This window comes from Pleurodeles waltl, chromosome 6 (assembly GCF_031143425.1).
Source record: "Pleurodeles waltl isolate 20211129_DDA chromosome 6, aPleWal1.hap1.20221129, whole genome shotgun sequence".
NCBI classification, from domain to species: domain Eukaryota; kingdom Metazoa; phylum Chordata; class Amphibia; order Caudata; family Salamandridae; genus Pleurodeles; species Pleurodeles waltl.
This window is the reverse complement of record NC_090445.1, coordinates 866,070,096-866,091,560: the sequence shown is the minus strand read 5'-3', so window position 1 is coordinate 866,091,560 and position 21,465 is coordinate 866,070,096. Positions and strand designations below refer to the sequence as shown.

Sequence of the window (21,465 nt, the reverse complement as noted above, 5' to 3'; positions counted from 1 at the left end):
TACTAGCATGTGAATTACAGGCCATTTCTCAAATAGACATCTTTTTTAGACAGTGTCTTACATTTGGAAGGAAAAAATGTAGAGAAAGACAAAGGGCAATAACACTTGTTGTGCTATTCTGTGTTCCCCCAAGACTCCCGATAACAATGGTACCTCATTTGCATGGGTAGGCTTAATGCACGCGACAGGAAAGGCAACATGGACACATCACATTTTTACATTGAAATCTGACGTGCTTTTTGCAAAGTGCCTAGCTGTAGATTTTGGCCTCTAGCTCAGCCGGCACCTAGGAAAACCTACAAAACCTGCACATGTTTGAAAACTAGACACCTAGGGGAATCCAGGATGGGGTGACTTGTGGGACTCTGATCAGGTTCTGTCACCCAGAATCTTTTGCAAACCTCAAAATGTGGCCAAAGAAAAACACTTTTTCCTCACATTTCGGTGACAAAGTTCTGGAATCATAGAGGAGCCACAAATTTCCTTCCACCCAGCGTTCCCGCAAGTCTCCCAATAAAAATGATACCTCACTTCTAGGGGTAGGCCTAGTGCCCGCAACAGGAAATGCCCCAAAACACAACATGGACACATCTCATTTTGACAAGGAAATCAGAGCTGTTTTTTGCAAAGTGTCTAGCTGTGGATTGTGGCCTCTAGCTCAGCAGGCACCTAGGGAAACCTAGAAAACCTGCACAGTTTTGTAAACTAGACACCTAAGGGAATCCAAGATGAGGTGACTTGTGGGGCTCTGATCAGGTTCTGTTACCCAGCATCCTTTACAAACCTCAAAATGTGGCCAAAAAAAAAAACACTTTTTCCTCACATTTCGGTGACAGAAAGTTCTGGAATCTGAGAGGAGCCACAAATGTCCATCCACCCAGTATTCCCTCAAGTCTCCCGATAAAAATGGTACCTCACTTGTGTGGGTAGGCCTAGTGCCCGCGACAGGAATAAATCACACAATTGTCAATGTTGGTACTCCCATGAGGCAACTGTTGACCCTGGGGTGATCCATACCTTACGCAGGCACTAGGTATAGGCACTCAAGTGGGGTAGTGTTCATCAGGACAGGTGAGGAATCACTGGGTGGTAGGAATTTTGTGGATTGCAGCATATTCCTGTAGTTTGTGTGACAGAAATGCAGGAAAAATAGAGTTTTTATGCAACATTTCAGATTTGCAGGGTATTCTGGGTAAGAAAACTTTGGGGAATCCACACAAGTCACACCTCTGTGGACTCCCCCAGATGTCTAGTTTCCAGAAATGTTTGGGTTTATTATGTTTCCCTATATCGCCGCCAAACCCAGGACCAAAAACACAGGTGCCTGCCTTACAAAACCAGTTTGTTTTGTGATAGATAATTTTGATGCCTCCACAATACAATTTGGGCAGTGAAATTCGGGGCTGAACTAAATTGGGGAGCTCCCAAGAGAGCACCCTCTCTGTGCTTGCCCCTGCATTCACCTGCTCTCTGGGTTGGGCTAACTCACTATTGCCCTGTTGCACAGACTGTGCTTGTGAAGGGACAACAGGACTGTCCTCATCACCTCCCTCACAATTTACTTGAAGGAGTTATCCAATGGGACTCCTCCAACTGAAAAATCACTCCCAGTATCTGCGCCATTGTCCTGTCCCTCAGATGCAGTCTTATTATCTGCTGTCTCAGTCTCTGATCATATGTCAGAGCTGTCCTCTATAACCAGAGTGACATCAGCAGCAGTCATCCATCAAGATGCCATCTCTGCTACTGGCTAAACTGTTGCTCTAAAACACTAGCCTACATAGACAGTCGCAAAATTGCTGGTGTGTGTGTGATACGTGCAACAGTAGAGGCCACCTTACCTGCGCTTCTTCCCTCAATCAGCACGTTCTTTCAAGACACTCAAACACCTTGTCACATACCATTCGTCACAGTCTTTAGCACCTCCTGCGCCCAGTCCATCAATCATTATTGGCGCTCCCACTCCCATGTCTTCCTCCTCAGATTCCCCCATTACCACCCAGCAAACGTGCTCTTCATCTTTCCATAGCCACCCCCCACATACATTTCATTTGTATTGTAGAGCAGGTAGTGGCTGACTTTACTAACGTACTCCGCTATTTATTTACTTAAAATACAGATTTGCTCTTTTGCAGTAGTCATATAACCCTTCTGCGCTTCTTTATGGCACTAAAACTGCCACTAGACAAAAGTCTGATCCCTTTGTAGCAGAAACATTTTCTGAGGGGGGCCGACCCCACCCCCCAAGTGAAATCCCTGGCGTCTAGTCGCATTTCCTGGCCCCCGATCACAGCTGTGCTGCGATCGGGGGCCAGGAAACTTGTTCAGGAAGGCCTCGTATGAAAGGGCAGAGTCTCCCCTTTCATAGGAGGCCTTCCCGAACGTGGGGAAAACACAGTGTGAGGCGCGCTGACATCACAAAGGGGCAGGCGGGGGGGGGGAGACACGGAAGCTCTTCAGTGTCTCCCAGGGGTAAAAAAATAGAAAATCCTCTCTGGTGTCGGCCACTGGTCGTGACCCGCACCAGGGAGGCAGTGTATTAAATAGAACGCACAGCATTTGGCTGTAAACGTTGCAGCATTTGTTGATAAAGTAAACCACAGAGGGCAGCACAATAACATACTCAAAATTAATAATTAGAAAATAACAGGGCACAACAAAGCAGTCAAAACACAATAACCACAGTACAGTACAACAATATTGCATTGCAATACAACAGCACACAAACAGAGCATCACACACAATAGTAGCACACATCACCACTAAAACAAATGTCCTGGTTTTCCAGTTGAGTTAAATTGAGCACAGTTGCTACTATTTCTAAGTTCAATTTCTTGTGATGCGGTGTAAGAACACAAATCAGGTAAAGTAAGATATCCATCAAGGAAATAAAATGCTGACACAACTTCCTCCCAAAGGGATTTCTCATTCGGAGTGCTTTTGCTTCCTTTCCAACATTCATACCTGCTTAATTTTGTCATTCTGTAGACAATTACATAGATATAACTCTCACACAAGGACATCTCTTTATTTTAAAACATTCTTTTTATTGAGGGTTTTGTTAAGCAGTAAAAAAAAAAAATAATAATAATACATGAAATCGGCAAGGATAAACATCTGTTATAGCATCAATACTACAGCCAGAATTAACAATTGCAGGGGTTACACATTATTTTTAAAATGTAAGTGCGTAGGGGCCCCTGCAGGTCAAGTCTCGTGGTCAAGCACTGCGAAACAACAAATATTAACTCGATGACTGGGAGTGGGGGGGGGGGGAGGGTTGAAAGCTGTGCAGCAGTTGATGAGGGAAAATAAAGACTCCGTAGGGCCTGAGGGATAGGCATAATTGTGCTCAGGACACAATAGGGAGCGGGAGTACTGCCCAGACCCAAAGGAGGGGCTCACGTACAGCCCCAACCAGGCTACAGCCGACCACTCAGGGTTGTGTCCAGGGGCAGGTGCCCAAGAATATTTGGGGTGGTGGCTTGTAGGTTAAGTGCTGGGGATTGGTCAGTTGGAAAAGACATTTAAAGAAAAGGCGAGAGTAGGGTGTCCCAGGCAGGGTATAAGGAATGTTGACAGATGCGCCTAGCCTCCTCATAGAGAAGCGTTGTGCTTTTCGCAGTTCACCATTTCCACACAGCACCATACCATGCAGCTACAGGAGGGGCGGCAGGTGCCTTCCAGTGTATCATAAGTTGGCAATTAGCTAGTAGCAGGGCCAGGCTGGCAAACCAAGTGTGAGCTACCTGGCGTTTCCTGCATCTAAAGATGCTCATGGCCCCAAGAGCTAAGGTCAGTGATTTCTGTAACATCATGGAGCATGGTATGTATGTCTTGCCCAAAAAGATACAGGACGGGGCATGACTATACCATATGATGGAGGTCAGCTTTGCCTGAACTGCAGCAATGGCAAGTCAGATTTGCTGTGTGGAAACATCTATTAAGTTGAGTGGGGCATTAGGTATGTGCGGTGCAGAATTTGGAACTGTATATTTTTGAACTTTGTGATCTTGGAGACAATATGCGGAAATGCCAAAGCCTAGGTCCACTCCTTATTGCTGAGCACTCCTTCAATCTTGTCCTCCCATTTGGACCACAAGGGACCCAATGTCATGCCTGTGTAGCCCTTTGTAGTCAGGTGATTAAATGGGACCCAGTGCCAAAAGTGAGCGGGGTCTGTAGGACATTACGTGTAGAGGGCTCCTCATCTTGTGTTCCCCACAGCCTATGGCATGAGTTGTGTAATCGGTAACAGGTGAGGAACTCACCGGGCAGGAGATCGGAGTCCTCCTGAAGCTGGGGAAAGGAGAGGAGATGACCACCGAAAACAGTTCTCGAACCATAGTGAGCTGGCACACCTGCCAGTCATGTAAGGCACGCTGGAATAAGAGCCAGGGTAACATGGGAGGCCTACTTATGGGAAGCCTGGGGTGTACGGAACAACGTGGCGGATAAGAGTGTGGAGTCTGCACAGGTAACTGCTCGCCACCCGCAGCTGGAGAGCTTGCTGAGGGTGGGGTGGTTGGTCTGGGAGGAGAAGCTTCCTGATAGCTGAGGCAGTGAGTGGGGCTGGGGGGGAGGGTTGATTTGATGACAAGTTTTGCCTAGGTTCTTGTCAACCATCCACCGGGTGACCTATTGGAGTTGAGCCGCCAAGAAGTATAGCTCAAAGGAGGGAGCCCCTAGCCGACCCTCGTCTTGGGTTAGTTGCAGCTTATGTAGGGCAACCCTCCGCACCTCACCCCTATACCCCCAGATTAGTTAAATGAGTACAGAGTCCATATCTTTGACAAAGGCCCGGGTGGGGTTACCAGGAGATTGGCAACATAGTACAGGAGGCGGCAGTTTCTTCCAAAACACCACTTAGAAGTCATACAAGGGCATTTTAAGGTGTTATAACACAAAGTTAGGCTTGTGAATAAACAAAAACACCCATTGGTGGGCATTCAGAACCTCCTATGTTATCTTTTGTACCCTGGACATGGTTATAGATTTGGTACTTTTAAGAGCTTCAGTAAATGCCTTTCCAGAGATTACTTGGGATGTAAGGAAATAGTATTTGTCATTGTATTTATATAGCGCTTACTAACCCTGTCAAGGCATTGAAATGTTATTCACTAGGAGAATTCATGTTGTCACTATGAAAAGTGTACAAGTACTTTCAAGCAGAGGTGTACATCTTTGCGTGTACTGGTATCCTTATTTTCTGAAATAGCCTCTGTTAAGTCTACCCCACTGATACATTGCAAGACTATCACCTTCAGAGTGAGAACAGTTTTTCCATCAAACATTCCTGTGAAGGTGGGCAGGCAATGTGCGCTAATAACAGACCAGCTCAAGCAAGTTAAGAGGGCGTTGCCCGGGGTCCCATTGGCAAATGAACAGGGTCTCACTAAACAATAATTCGTTGTTTATGGGTCTTTTCGTTCTGCAGGTCTGCAAAGCATACATTAATACTCCTCCTACGCAATGCCATGACAGTGGTGCGTGGTAGGTGAGCTGACATGCAAAGAAAATGGAGAATGAGACAAAATGAAAATGGGAAAACACTAAGAGGGGAACAAATAGTAAAAGTGAACTTACAAGAGGAATACTAGAAAAACAGTAAGGATGATAAACATAAGTCTGAAGAAAGGAAGGGTGAAAGGAAGAAAATATGAATTATAAGGAAGAAACAATGAAAGGTAGAATGAAGGGTGAAAGAGTGACTGGATCGAAGGATGAAACAGTGAAAGTACATATAGGTTAAAGAGTGAATGAATACAAGAATGAGCAATGGACAGATGAGGAGGACTGAAATGACGGATCAGTGAAATGATGGACCGAAGATACATTTATACATTGATTGGTGGATGTGTAATAAGATGAATGAATATTTGAAAAGATGGAAGGAAGATCAAAGGGTGAAGGTAACTCCCTAAGGTCAGTCAGGTTTCTTGCCTCATGTGCTCGCCGCGATTAAAAGGTATGGTTGAGGGCAGAGGGGGGAGGGAATTATTTGAATTTTCTAGCTGTTCCCTTGACCTTGACCACCTCAGTGCTCTCTTCCCTGTTAAGTTCCAGAGCATGGATTCCTTAAACAATGCTGTGAAGGTTCCATTTTGAGTGGCAGTTCCTCACCTAGTTCCATTCTGGTCTCTTCTCAGTCAAGTCTTGCTTATTTATGTAAGTCTAGGTCTTTGTAACATTTGCAATTCTTATGTTATCCTTCTTCATTTGCCACCTCATTGCTTTTTCTTTACCTCAAATATGTATATTTTCTTGTTTGGAGCTTCTCATTAGACAGATTTATTGGAAAACAGGCATGAAAATCTGATTCAGAACCATTTGGAGTACTATGACAAAGCAGTATACCAATAGAATGAAAAAGTATAACGTAAAAATATGCATCCTTGAAATAAAGAGTAAAAATGAAAAATACAATCTCTCAAAATACTGAATGAAAAAAGGAAATGTGGTTAATCACAACACGCCACAGCTAGATTGAAACAGTTTCTGAAAACAGGTGCATCATATAAGAGTGAATAAAGTCTTGCAAGTAGAGGTAGGATGATCCAACAGCAAAAAACATTTGCAAAGAACGTTGGACAAAAAAAGCTCAGTGTTCGTGGAGGTACCATTCTCAATTTATTTTACCAATGGTTAGCCTTGACTTGTCAGAAATAGAACAGTTCTCAGCAAGGTACAGTGTGCCATTCACAGACCAAAGTCTTAAAAGCAGGCCCGGCACCAGGATTTGTCAACTAGATGGGCTATGAGTAAGCATGGATGGGCCATGAAGATAAATGGAGACGGCCAAAGAAATGCAATAAAATGTTTCTGTGATCTGATATTTTAGATGCTGGCATCTGTCAATTTTTGACATTTAACACAACACCCAGTGAGCTACACGTTTTACGTTCCCTGTTGGAAGAATTCCTTTACCACGGTTTCTAGCTTTGGTGAAGGGCTGGGCACTGCTTGTCAGAATTTTAAAATGCATAAGATGTTGCTTATGGTCTTATACAGGAATAGTAATGTTCCTACTGCCACAAAGGGCCCTTTGCTGCTTTTCTTTTTTTTTTTTTAAGTCTACTTAGCACTTTGCAAATAATTGAAGTTTATAAATGTGATGCGTTAGGACCTAAAACTATTTTTCACACAAGTATCTAAAATCGTAATATAGTTGGCTATTTATCTTTTTTTTTTTTACTCGTGTTCACTCGAAAAAAACTCAATTATGGTTTTGGCTCAAAGGAAGAAAGCCACTGAAATCTCAAGTTCTGGTTAGCAGCGCACACACACACACACACACACACACACACTATCACTTGCGTCACCCCCCCATGCGCTCAAAATATCAATTTGACAACAGAACAAAAACAATGAAAAGCTATCAAGAGAACAACTGTCAACTGCAGGAATGTACGCGCTCTACGGGCAACAAAAATGCAAGAACCCAGTCTTTATGCAAGAGCATAATTCATGCATTGTGTTTATATGCAGTTTGTTAACCTTTTGCATTGCAGACTTTAACCTTGAAAAACACTATTAATGATGTTTGCAATAACTGTTCAATTGTAAGGTATTGCTGCAGACTTCTTGAGTGTGTTAGGGTGTGATCCCTTTCTAGGACCTTCTAGAAGTTTTCTCTGCAGCATGACTGGGTGTGGTCTGTGGGCTGGGCTAGACTCCATATAAGGGAGCCAGCCCAGCTCCACGTGCTCACTATTCAGAGGTCCCAGTGCAGAGCAGCAGCAATTTCCTGAGCTGCTGTTCCGGAGGCCTACCTTGAAGTTCCAGGCCTGCTCGGCATTATCTTGGTGATCCTAGAGCAGGGTGGTAAGACAGTGGTCGGGCTGGGCCCCCGACTCCACTCTAAAAAGACTCTTGAATTTTTTGTCCTATTCTTGAAACTTTTAGAGTACGCAAAGCATTGCTCTGAAGTTAATCTTGGTGTTCGGATCGGCAAAGGTTTGTGAAATCGTTTCATGGCATTTGCACACTCTTGTTAGAATCGGCTGTGTGCGCGAATCATTTCCTGCATGACAACCTTGGTGTTCGGATCGGCAAAGGTTTGTGCCATCATTTCATGGGACTTACATATTCCTGTTGGGATCGGCTGTGTGCGCGATTCATTTCCTGCATGACAATCTTGGTGTTCAGTCCGGCAAAGGTTTGCGCGATCATTTCGTGGCATTTACATATTCCTGTTGGAATTGACAGTGTGCGTGATTCATTTTCCACATGTTAGACTTGGTGTTCAGATCAGCAAAGGCTTGCGCGATCATTTCAAGACATTTACATATTCCTGTTGGAATCGGCAGAGTGCACAATTCATTTCCCTCATGTAAAACTTGATTCCCAGATCGGTAACAGTGTGTGCAATCATTTCATGGCCATACAAAAAACTTTGAAGTGTAATGTTATTTAATGTGCACATAAATTTGATGGAATTGTACTAGGAACATAATATGCACAAAGAACAATTGTTTTCCAGGGATAATTTTCAGACAGCCTTTAGTCATCATGTTAAAAAAGGCAGTGTATGTTCTGAAGCAGTATTCTTGAAGGTTCTTGTATTTCTAGACATTATGTAACATGTTATGAAAAGCTTTTATGAAACATTGCATTAATCATCCTTGATTTATTCCAGTTATCCAGAGTTCTTGAGGTCTAGTTAAAGTCACTCCTTAGAGTATCCATGGTAACGGTAAGACAATACTAAAAACCATAATCTAGTGAAAGTCAATGTGAGTTTATTCTGATATTGTGTTGTTTAACTTTTTGCTTCCTACAGGTCTCCTTCCCAGCTGTTCCCTACCTAATCCCCTTTTCCCCACTTGGACTCAGACTCTGTGACATTCTAATCAGAGTATTGGAGCTGTCTTGTGGTGGACATGTTGGGAACGTGCGCAGACCCCGAGGATCTGGTGACTCTGACAACAACATGGGGGCAGTGCTGGAACATGTTGTGCGTATTGTTAACCGCATTTGTACCAGAACCCTAAATCAGTTTTTAATTCTCATATTCAGTGAATGTAAGGGTAAGTCAAACTACATTTTTGGTTAACTCTGAAATATTTGACTAAAGTTTACCAACTTTTGGATAGCATCTTGGGATCTACATTACAGTTATGCAAACTAAGTTAAGCAACTCCTGATAGAGGATTTAATTGTTTGCAGGATGAAGACAAATTTAATATAAATATTTTAGTGATTTGTTTTCATTGTTTATGTTCATTTGAACAACTGACAACTTTTGTGACAAAACTACGAAAGGAAAACGAGGAGGTTTTACAAGATTTACATATTACAGTTATGACCACATACTGGATTAATGCAAGCAAAATGGCATGGTAATTCACAGTAAACCTTTAAGCAGTTTCTTCAACAAAATATTTGTTACACAGGAGTTTTGAAGTTCTCATAATGAGTAATCATTTCGCCAGCTGCTTTATTGTACATTGCTACCCACTGTTCATGAAACAATCTCCTCCCTTAACCAAGTCCATTATGCTCTTCCCAGGGTCTCCAAGTTTAAAAAAAATCTTTGGCCCGCCCCTCCTTTTACATTCTATCTTGTCAGTTGTAAGGCAGCCCATATTGTGTTCAATGGCTTGTGGAAAATGGCCACCCCATGGTAGCACCAGATCACTCTTTGCTAGGAAACCCCATTGCCACCTCCAACTTCCTACCAACTTAGCCCCAGCAGTTCTCTATCATTGTTGATCAACTCCACAATATGAAGATAAATTCACCCTCTTGGCCACAGCCTCTCAAACACATTTTGGTATTAGTTCACCCAAATAAACCCCAGCTGAATGCTTGTGTTGTGCACTCTATGGGGCAATTTTTAATTGGACCAAGCATAAACCATATCTTGCTGGTATCTCAGGTGTACACGAGTGCTTCCTACTACAACTAATTTACTATTGGGCCTATGGCTTTCTCCATTTCGCTTTGAAGATGACCAGTTCTTTTTGTGTGTGAACAATTAACCGGTACTGTGCCTTGGACGAGGCCTCGTCCAAGGCACCAGTTCCCGTGTGCCTTGGACGAGGTGACCTGATCCAAGGCACAGGAACTGGGGGGGAGCGCTAGCGCTCCCCCCCTGTGCTCCCCACCCATCCCCCCAAGGCAGGGATGGAAGGGGAAGCCCTTCCCCTTCCACCCGCCCCACCCCCCTGTGACGTCAGCGCGCGAGCGTGCGCTGATTTGTCACAGGGCCTCCCCCATGCGATCGAAAGAGAAATGCTTTGCATTTCTCTTTCGATCACGTGGAGGAGGCCCGGAGAGGCTTCAAAGGGAAGGACATTTATTTCCTTCCCTTTGAAGTCTCTCCAAGCGTTTCAAAAGCCGGATTGCTTGCAATCCAGCTTTTGAAACGCCCACTAGACATCAGGGATTTTTACTTTGTTGAAAGTGGCATAAGGGAGCGACCCCTTGGACAAGGGTCGCTCCCAATGGGGGGCATTTTTTAGGAAGGCCTTTTCTGCCCCCCTCTAGGGAACCAGGGATCATTTTTTTTTGGTGGGGAGCGACATCTAAGGCAAGGGTCGCTCCCCTGGGGGGGGGGGGGATTATTTTAGGCCATTTCTGCCCCCCCTGGGGGGTAGATCAGCCTATTTTGATTAGAAACCACTAGGCACCGGGGATTTTTTGTTTTTTTTGTTTTACAGATGTGGAGCGACCCCTTGGACAAGGGTCGCTCCCCTGGAGGGGAAAATTGTATGTAGGCCATTTAGGCAGTTTTTTGCTACGCCAATCTGCCCCTAAGGGGGGCAAAAAACCACTAGGCACAGGGGATTTTTTTTTTGGTGCCAATGTCACGCAGGGGGAGCGACCCCGTAGGCAAGAGTCGCTCCCGGGGGGAGGGGTTTGGGGGTGCAAATTTATTTTAGGCCATTTCTGCCCCCCTGGGGGCAGATCGGCCTATTGTTATTAGGCCGATCTGCCCCCGGGGGGGCAGAAACCTCTAGACGCCAGGGCAATTTTTTTTTTGTGTTTTTTGTTTGGTTTGTTTTTTTAGAGATGGGGAGCGACCCATTAGGCAAGGGTCGCTCCCCTGGGGGGGGGGGAAATTGTATTTAGACCATTTCTATCCCCTTGGGGACAGATTGGCCGATTTTAGGTCAATCTGCCCCCAAGGGGGCAGAAACCACTAGGCACCGGGGATTTTTTTTTTGGAACCAATGTCACGCAGGGGGAGCGACCCCGTAGGCAAGGGTTGCTCCCGGGGGGATGGTTGGGGGGGCAAATTTATTTTAGGCCATTTCTGCCCCCCTGGGGCCGGCTGAGCTAGAGGCCAAAATCCACAGGTAGGCACTTTGCAAAAAACACCTCTGTTTTCTGTGAAAAAATTTGATGTGTCCACGTTCTGTTTTGGGCCATTTCCTTTCGTGGGCGCTAGGCCTACCCGCACACGTGAGGTACCATTTTTATCGGGAGACTTGGGGGAACGCTGGGTGGAAGGAAATTTGTGGCTCCTCTCAGATTCCACAACTTTCTGTCACCGAAATTAGTGGAAAACATGTTTTGTAGCCAAGTTTTGAGGTTTGCAAAGGATTCTGGGTAACAGAACCTGGTCAGAGCCCCACAAGTCACCCAATCTTGGATTCCCCTAGGTCTCTAGTTTTCAAAAATGCTCAGGTTTGGTAGGTTTCCCTAGGTGCCGGCTGAGCTAGAGGCCAAAATCTACAGGTAGGCACTTTGCCAAAAACACCTCTGTTTTCTTTAAAAAAAAATTGATGTGTCCACGTTGCGTTTTGGGGCGTTTCCTGTTGCGGGCGCTAGGCTTACCCACACAAGTGAGGTATCATTTTTATCAGGAGACTTGGGGGAACATAGATTAGCAAAACAAGTGTTATTGCTTCTTGTCTTTCTCTACATTTTTTCCTTCCAAATATAAGAGTGTGTGTAAAAAAAGACATCTATTTGAGAAATGCCCTGTAATTCATATGCTAGTATGGTCACCCCGGAATTCAGAGATGTGCAAATAACCACTGCTCCTCAACACCTTATCTTGTGCCCATTTTGGAAGTACAAAGGTTTTCTTGATAGCTATTTCTCACACTTTATATTTCAGCAAATGAATTGCTGTATACCGGGTATAGAATGAAAATGCACTGCAGGGTGCAGCTCATTTATTGGCTCTGGGTACCTAGGGTTCTTGATGAACCTACAAGCCCTATATATGCTCGCAACCAGAGGAGCCCAGCAGACGTAACTGTATATTGCTTTCGAAAATCTGACATTGCAGAAAAAAGTTAGAGTAAAACGTAGAGAAAAATTGATGTTTTTTTCACCTCAGTTTCAATATTTTTCTTTTTCAGTTGTTATTTCCTGTAGGAAACCCTTGTAGGATCTACACAAATGACCCCTTGCTGAATGCAGAATTTTGTCTACTTTTCAGAAATGTTTAGGTTTCTGGGATCCAGCATTTGGTTCATGCCCATTTCTGTCACTGACTGGAAGGAGGCTGAAAGCACAAAAATTTAAAAAATGGGGTATGTCCCAGTAAAATGCCATATTTCTGTTGAAAAATTGGGTTTTCTGATTCAAGTCTGCTGGTTCCTGAAAGCTGGGAAGCTGGTGATTATAGCACCACAAACCCTTTGTTGATGGCATTTTCAGGGAAAAAACCACAAGCCTTCTTCTGCAGCCACTTTTTCCAATTTTTTGAAAAAAAATATGAAACTTTCACTGTATTTGGGCTAATTTCTTGTCCTCCTTCAGGGGAACCCACAAAGTCTGGGTACCGCTAGAATCCCTAGGATGTTGGAAAAAAAAAAGGACGCAAATTTGGCTTGGCTAGCTTATGTGGACAAAAAGTTATATGGGCCTAAGCGCAAACTTCCCCAAATAGCCAAAAAAAGGCCTGGCACAGGAGGGGGAAAAGGCCTGGCAGCGAAGGGGTTAAGGCGGTGAATGACTGTCAGCAATAATATTTTTGGGTAATTCATTCCTTTAGTAGGGACACTTCTAGCACTCCTATCAGCACCATAATACAAGACCTGACACAGTGTGCATGAGATGTTAGTATTTGCATGCCTGGGTTTTCTAACCTGTATTTACATATGTCTGGGTTTTCTAACCTGTATTTGGTTTGCAATTGTGTAAATGGTACTAAACCAGTACAAACTGAACTAAGAATAAAATAAACTTTATTCATTCAGGAAAACAATATTGTGACGGCATATACTAAACAAACATGGATCTGTACATGCTCAGACTAGACAACATCATACTCTGCACTACATAGCTCATCTTAACCACTCATTTAATATACCGATTTCAACATAATTTAAGGGGCCAATAAGTGCCACACTATGAGCTGTAGAACATATATATCTCAACTGTACTGAAGTGCATCAGTTAAGGTACTTTTGATACAAAAATTACATAAGAGTGCTAAACAATCTGCTCATCTGATTGTGACTGATCATAATTACAGGATACACCTTCATGAATAATTTAAGGATAAGTTAGATATTTTATGTAATGCTATAATGTATTTTCTTTTTGAAAAGATCTTGAACTGATGTGTTTGAGTACATTTTAGATTCTGTTTCTTATGTGTTGGAACCTGCTGCAGATGTAACTTTAACATCTATTGAAACCGGTTTCTAATCTTAAAACAAATATAAGTTTTTTTGATGTGGAACCTGATCCTGCATCATTTTCCATTTGGTAGCAGTGTCAAAAACAAGCTATCCAATTAGATGACCAAGTGACTACCTATTTTATTAGCCTCATAAGGATGAAATACTGAGATGACCACGCCGAGAATAAAAAGGGTGCCTTGTGATTACAGAGAGGTCCCATCAAAAAGCACCATTCTATCACAAGTAACCACCTACATACACATGAATATTATGTGAACTAATGGAATGATGCATAGAATGTTCTTTCTAACCGAATGAGTGGATGCAGCATTAGTTTGTTGAATTTTTCAATCATTTAATTTTCTTATAGTACTGCAAATTAGAAAGGCTCCAAAGCAGGAAGATTTTTTTTTTTTTTTTAATCTGTGTTTTTAGGACAGGCAAAATCATTTGCAGAGCATTTCTGTCAGATCACTTTTTATGACTCGTAAGTACCTTGGATCAAGAGCCTGCAAACTCGTTTGTTATAGTGAAAGTGCTCAGGATTCCTGTTCCTTTGTGCAGGATAGAAGTTACCAACTCTGATGAATTAAAATTTTACTTTAAACCTGTCCCCAAGCCTGAAAGTAGCCTAGAGTCAATAGTGTTAATCATTTAAATTAAACAATGATGCAGAACTTGTGAATCTGCAGGCAGGCCCCTGTGAAACATTAGGATAAGCACTGGAAATGGCAATAGGTCTGGCATTATAGAAATGCTGTATGATAATGTGAAGCATTAGAAGTTGCTAGCATAGGAATGGTTATGTGCTCGTGCAGAAGCAAAGAACTGTACAATAATATTAGTACAGCTTAAATGGTCAGGTGGCAGTAGCACAGTCAAGCCAGATCGAAAGATCCACGTAGATTTGTGACTTCCTTCTTAAAAGCAATGCAAGCTATCTGACTGCTATTTTAGCAGATAGCTAAAATAGCGTGCAATCTACAAAGTGTGGTTTGCGGTCTGATTATATGTTAGAAATGAATATACTGAGAAAAAAAAACTTGGAACAGACTTTGAAACGTCTTCAGAGGGTTCTATCAATCCTGGAAGACATATTACTTTATTTGTACAAATACATTCTAGATTAATGATCACAGAAAGGAACAGCAATTCTAGTTGTTGTCTCTCATCCAGTATGTGGTGGGCAAGAACCAGCATATTTGAACACTATAACTTAAGTAAAGCTATTATTGCATGGATCTGTCAGCCCAAAGACCACACTGTCTGCTCCCAATCGTTCTTTCCAGCAGTTCATTTGTTCCTTCGGTAGCTTGAAATGATCCATGTCCTAGAAGAGATTCTGGAGTTGTCCAATATCTCTGGTTACAGACTGCAATTTACAAAAAGTGATTTGCTGCTCCAACTCAACATTGCAATTAACCCGAGCCACCCAGAAATCTTCATTTGCCAGCATTAGTTACTGCGATTTGCCTGCATTCTATGTCCAGTGAAAGCCTGAATCAGGGACACAAAGTAGGAACAGTGAGTGAGTGTGTGCATTTGCCTATGTGCCTGAGATTGTGGGCATATTGTTGATAGCTGTTAGGGATTAATAATTGATAATTGTCCTTTCCCGTGAACATGAGCCCTTTCTTTTGGCTCCAGCATTAAGTGTGGGGGCAGGTAATAGAAAGCATCAACATCCTATATGAAAGCGTTCTCCAATGTCAATACCCTGAGCAGACAGCAATAATGCTTTATTTTAACTGCTCAACACATTGCAGATGCTATACTCTTCCATGATATCAGGAACTTGCCTGTTCACAAACGTTGCCATGTTGCTTCTGCTGGGTCCTGTAGACCTCCTTTACACACATTACGTTCTTAACCCGTGTTCAGGAAGAAGGATGTCAGGCGGTTTCCAGAATACCCACTGGAGGATCAGTATATTACTCAAGTTTCCCCTCAGTTAGTAATGCCATCATTACTTTTCCTGGGAGCAACAATGGCATGCAAGATCTGAATACCTCCACTAAGCAGGTACTGTAGTTTGAGAGAGAATATGTGAAATACAGAATATAGATTTAAATTTGGCATGGAGGACCCAGCCATTTATCCATTAGTAAAATGTGAAGCCTTTATTTGGTTAACAATTGCATCCCATCCTGATGGAAATACATAGGCTCCCTTTGCCAGCTCCAACCATCTTCAAAACCAGCTGCATTCATTTACAAAGTCATCATGCCTACCACCCCTCTTAACTTGCAGACAAGCTCAGCGCCTCTCGAGTTCTCAGCGCACACACAGCCTGGATACCATCAGAGTGCAGACTAAGTAATGTTATAAAAAAAAAATATATATTAAAAAAAAAAAAAAAAAAAAAAAAAAGGAGAGAGCAGGTCTTTTCCACCTATGTCCTCAGGATCTGGAACAGTATCCCCATTTCTATTAGGATTGCCCTAACATTGCTCCACTTTAGAAGCGAGTTGAACACATCACAATACATTAACCATCTGCAACTCAGCTTCCTCTCCTATTACTCACTAACTTTATGCTTGTTTTTGACCATGTACAGCACTCTGCTGCCTTTTGCCTAGGTTTCCACTATAGAAGCACCATATACATATGCACATAGCACTTCTTCTCTAAGCATAGTTTGAATACACTTGGTTCAAAAGTCTGCATTTGTAATGTAAATTTGAATAGTTTTAATCAATTGGGTTAAACTTTTTCTTTTTTTAAACGGTGGTGTCGCTATTTCTTTCATGCCCACTTGCTAAATGCTTTGGCTGTCAGTCACAGACATCACTGGATACAATACTAAAGAGTGGGGTGTGGCCCAGCACCTTATTCATTATTGGATGGTTTTGTGGTCTATCTCAGTTCCCTGCTGTTAACAGGACAGGTTTCCTCCCTATTAGTTTGTCTTTTTCTCCTCCTTATTAGTTTATTTGTTCTTTACCCTCACATGATTGGCTGAATACCATCCTACAACTGCTGAGTTGTTATCCTAAAACCTAGTTATCTTTTACCACTCTATCAGGAGTTCTTATCTGCTCCTTGTTACCCTAATCTTTGTTTAGAAAACACTAACACTTTTGCTCCCACTACCTCCTCCCCACACCCCAAATTCTCCACCCATTCTCTCCAAGTGTGCAACATTCAGCATTGCTGTAGCCCAGGGCTGGGCTCCCTCATTTGCCTCTCAACTTTCTCTTCCTCCTACCCCTCTCCTGCGCTATTTTGGCCATCTCTATTGGCAATGCTTTTGAATTTCATCCAGAATTGCCATAGCCAGCAGCAGAGGCCACCCATCTCAAAAGCGTATACCTTTATATGTACTTTAAGGGATATATGCATATAGACCAGGTTCAGGTGGGAGACTTGTGATTATTGAAGCCAGAAATGGCTTTATTTTGTCTGCCTCCCGACTAAAATTGCCTATGTTTCAATAATAGTCAATAGATGAAATACATTCTCCCAGGTATTTTCTTATTTTTTTTTAAAATATCCCATGTTCCTCTTCTAAAATGTTGGCGTGTAGGATTAATGATAGCTGCCACATTGTTGGATGCAGGATGTAACAAAATACGAAAGCCATTTTGAAAGTACAGAAAATATATTTTTTATGTTTTGAAGATGTTCGCCACATTTTATGAAAATGCGGCTTGGCCATTTCGCGGTGGCCATCTTTAAAGTACAGAAAATAGCATTTTTACAGTTTTGAGATGGCTGGAATACTGGTCTGCCAAGTTACATCCTGCAGTACGGAAGCCATTATGAAGTATTAAAAAACAAAAATTATAATACTTTCATGATCGCTACTACGTTGTGTCAGGCAACATGGCAGTCGTACTGAAAATATAATATATATTTTGAGATAACCAGTGGCTGCTATTGGTGCTGCCAATGCCAGGACACTAATAAAAATATTGGCAATGCCAATAGTAGAAACAAACGGCATTGGCAAAATAAACCTTTGTCTTTCCCCTTTTCTTATGAAAGTATGGCCATAATCATCCTTTCTTTCATCAGCCCAAAGGGAAGTTTCACTTTTTTTTTTTACTAATTTGTTCATGTTAATTCGATGTGGATGTCTTCTTTAGAGATAAAGGGGGTATTTAATGGAGAAGGCTTGAGACGGCCAAACACTGTTCTCTAGTTGGTGCACTTGTTGGCTTTTTTTTTTTTTTTTTTTTTTTTTTTTTTTTTTTAAGCATAGGTAGGTCGCGAGAGCCTCCTGACAATCTATCTATATATTTCAGGATGGCTGGGGATGAGTTGTTATGTTCAATCTGTTAAGTGTGCAGAGGAAAAAAAATCTAAATTTTGCTAACTAACCTCATGTCATCAGGAGAAATATTCTATCAAGCCCTGTGTTTAGAGGGCACCCACATGTTCTTAGTAGGCATCCTTCCTTCTGCTTGTCATACATGTTCTTCTCTCACTCACAGTTTGGCTTTTTTTCCTCTGACTTATTTTTTTTCCCTTTTCTATGGATCTTTGAACCACTCTAGACACTAGGCCATACTATATAAACGACGAACCTCTGAACAGCAAAGCAACCATAAGCATAATTTTGAGCAACTAAAGGAAGTCCACATGCCAAGGTACATATTCAATAATAGTTTGCTGTCCCATATAAGCATGTTGGGTTAACAACGGCACATCATGCTCTCTTCTCCTACCTATATCCATATGTCTGCACATTACTGGCCGCCATTCTGCGACTTCACTTTCTGCTCATGTCACACAATGCAGTATCCTTCCTTTGTATGTTCACATGGCAACCTGGTGGCAGTTATCCAGCTAAGTGTCTTCTGCCATCAAACAGGAAGCCGGCAAGTCTGAGAATCCACGTAGTGGTGAGAAAAACACATCAAAATAGATTGCAGGACTATGATTCCAGCACAGCACCACCGTTATTCCTTTTATAGATTACACGCACCCCAGATCATCAGCTAATAGCTCAATCTGTGAAGTCTAGTCTCGGCTAAAGAAGGGTGACTCAATTTCTACGGTACTGACATTGTACGTGGAGTATGGATGTAGCCCATATGTGGCTACCGCATCTATTTGAGTCCTTGCTAGCCATCAGGAAATGGTGATACGGCCTGGATCCACTCGAATATTAGAGATCTGTTTTCTGATTATTATCGATTTCCAGAATCACAAGTGTCCACAGGCACCCTTAACCCCTAGAAATTCCTGCCTTTTAAATTGAAGACTTGTCTCTACCCTCGTCAGACACGCCTCCAAGCCTTCGAAACTGCTGTTTACTACTAGTAAAGCCATAAAGAACATTTGTGTTACCAGCGTTGAATCCCCTACCTGAGCTGTCACTTATCTGACATTTTACTTTTCTCTCAAATAAGTTATTTACCAAAGCCTTTTCTTGCCTGTAAATGTTAATACCATCGATAGCAGCACATGAAATATGGCAGCTCAGAAAATGTCACACTATCTCTATGTATGTGTAAAACCATCCTGATCTAATCCTTGGTATTTATCTCGTAATTTAACACCCACATATCAATAAGCATTAGTTATAGACGTTCCTAAATAAATGAATGCTATTAGTTAACTCATTGATGGTACTCTTCCACAGCATAACTCTGTCGCTCTCAAAAGAAATACAGTTAAGACCAGCATGCAGGTATTTTACTCAGTGAATAACTTGTTCTATCCAGCTATCAGCGTTATTATACATATTGTCCAGCTACCTGTCTTACTGCCTTTTCTCCTTCCATTCACATGGAAATGCCTTTGTCTTATCTAGAGTTTCACCGTTTAACTTGAGTGAAACTAAAGCGTATAAGTTGTACAGTCTAAAGATTTATTTGTTTTGGTGGAGTTCAACAAGATTCATATTTCGATAACACCTACACCCATGCATTAATTTAACACATTCACTAACGCTCTAGGCAGGGTAATATTGAAATGATGTACGGTTATATAATACTAGCATGTTTTCAGGTAATCATTCCAATTATTGTCCTACACCCAGTTTTTGGACATGAATGTAAGGCAAGGTGCATAAGCTTCCGCAGAACTTTTTTCAGGTGGGCCGTCATTTTTTCAGGGGGGAGGGGCATAGCTTTAACGTCATCCATCCTGGAGCAGCGTAACATTATGGCAGCTGTAGTGTTTCGCTGCACTGTGAACCTGCAAACCAGGCTGTACCTAAATCCAAGGGGGGGTGGTGCAAGCTTCACCTCTTTTCCCCTCCGTGGACCCTCATGCAAAAGGGACAAAAGGAGAGGAAACAATAACTAGTGTTACAAACTAGCTACATGCTCAAGGAGGTCCTGGGGGGGGGGGGGGAAGCGCCAACATCTGCAGTCTCCCCCCCAGGAAGTTTGCAGAAGATGGTTCAGCCCATTGGCACCGTTTTGGGCAATGTTTGGTAGCCTGGGCGGCATGATAAAAAGGGGAGCCATTTTAGATAGCCACCATTTTGTCAGGTGACACAGTGGTGGGTGAGCGGCAGGTTTTTTCGGCAGATTTTTTCAGCCGGTTCTTCCTCGTGCTTGCGTTTTTGGTGGCGTTTGGAAGTTAGATGTAGCGCAAATATCTTATTTGCATAACAATTTGTGAAAACAAGTTAAGTAATACCTGGAGGCTGGTGGAGGTCCAAATCGGGTAGGCAGCAAGCGCTCCCAGCGTGTGTACAGTGCTCTGTTCTGACGGCGTTATAGACTGGCGTGTGGCGCAGGCCCTGCAGCTCCTCCAGGATGCGGGGTGCCTCGATCTTTTGGCGGTGGATGTGGATCGCCGGTGCAGCAGGCGGTAGACAGGGTGGCGGCCGCTGTAGCAGCATGTTCACCACAGCGTGGGAGGTGAGGCGGCGAAGTATGGCAGGTGAGGAGACTAGAACAGGGCGGGGTAGGGGCGGCTGCACTGCCATGGCCGCCCGGGCAGGGACTGAGGTGCATTTGCCACGGGGGGGCGGCAGCCTTTGAAGTGTGTGGCTCGTGAGGCCGGGGGCAGGGCAGGGATGGCCCGAGACAGGCGAAGGGGTGCAGCTTTGATGGGCCACGCTGGAAAGGTTAAGGAGAAGGCCCAGCCGATCAAGGCCGGGGAGGAGTGGCACAGCGCTCCCCCTCCCCGAGGCAGCACGGTCAGGGGGGAGTATGGAGGATGAGCAGGAGTGGGGCAGGGGCAGAGGCCAAGGGGGAGAGGCCAAGTACCTCGCGGGAAAGCAGGAGGCAGACGGGTGGCAGAACAGTACGGACATGAAGGCATCTGAAGAAGTAGGTTGTCAGGTTGAAGGTAGAGAGGGCCAGATTTCAGGGGGCAGTAGCATTACAGAGTCAATAGGGGTTAGGGAACTGGGACATATTTTAGTGGAGTGAGGAGGAAGGACAGGGGATAGAGGAAGATGGGATAACTTTGAAGGTGCGCCCCCTGAGCCGCACTTATGGGCGCAGGTGGGAGAGGTGCAGGTGCAGTAGTGCCAGGTGGGGCAGATAGTTCAGACAGCGAGGGAGGCGGTAAGTCGTCAGGCGCGTGTGCGGGGTCATCAGGGAGTATCCATGCTCACCGGCACACTGGGCCTTTTTCAGTAGCCGCAGAGTGTAGGCGATGACGGGGACCCAGGCGGGCTTGTGGTGGCCCCAGCACCCGGGGAGGAACCAAAGGCGGGGCCCAGTACGGCCAGCTGGATGGAACCATGGCACATTTGTGAAGCGGAGCGGGCCAGGGTACTGTGGATGAGGCACCATACTGGATTGGGATTTGCGCACGCCGGTGATTTGGCGTGTAGTGGTAAGCGGCCTGGCCTCGCAGCGCGGATGGGAAGGCTACGGGGGGCCCCTCGGCAATCAACGACACAGGCGGAGAGTGCAACGAGCGTCATAAAGAGGGAAAAGTTTGGGGAGGACAGGGTGACAAG

General features: G+C 43.7%; 1 protein-coding gene across 3 annotated transcripts in view; it reads right to left on the bottom strand.

Moving 5' to 3' along the window:
• LOC138300358 (zinc finger matrin-type protein 4-like) overlaps positions 1-21,465 on the bottom strand; it is a 1,123,322-nt gene that overhangs the window by 844,745 nt on the left and 257,112 nt on the right. The window lies entirely within an intron of this gene.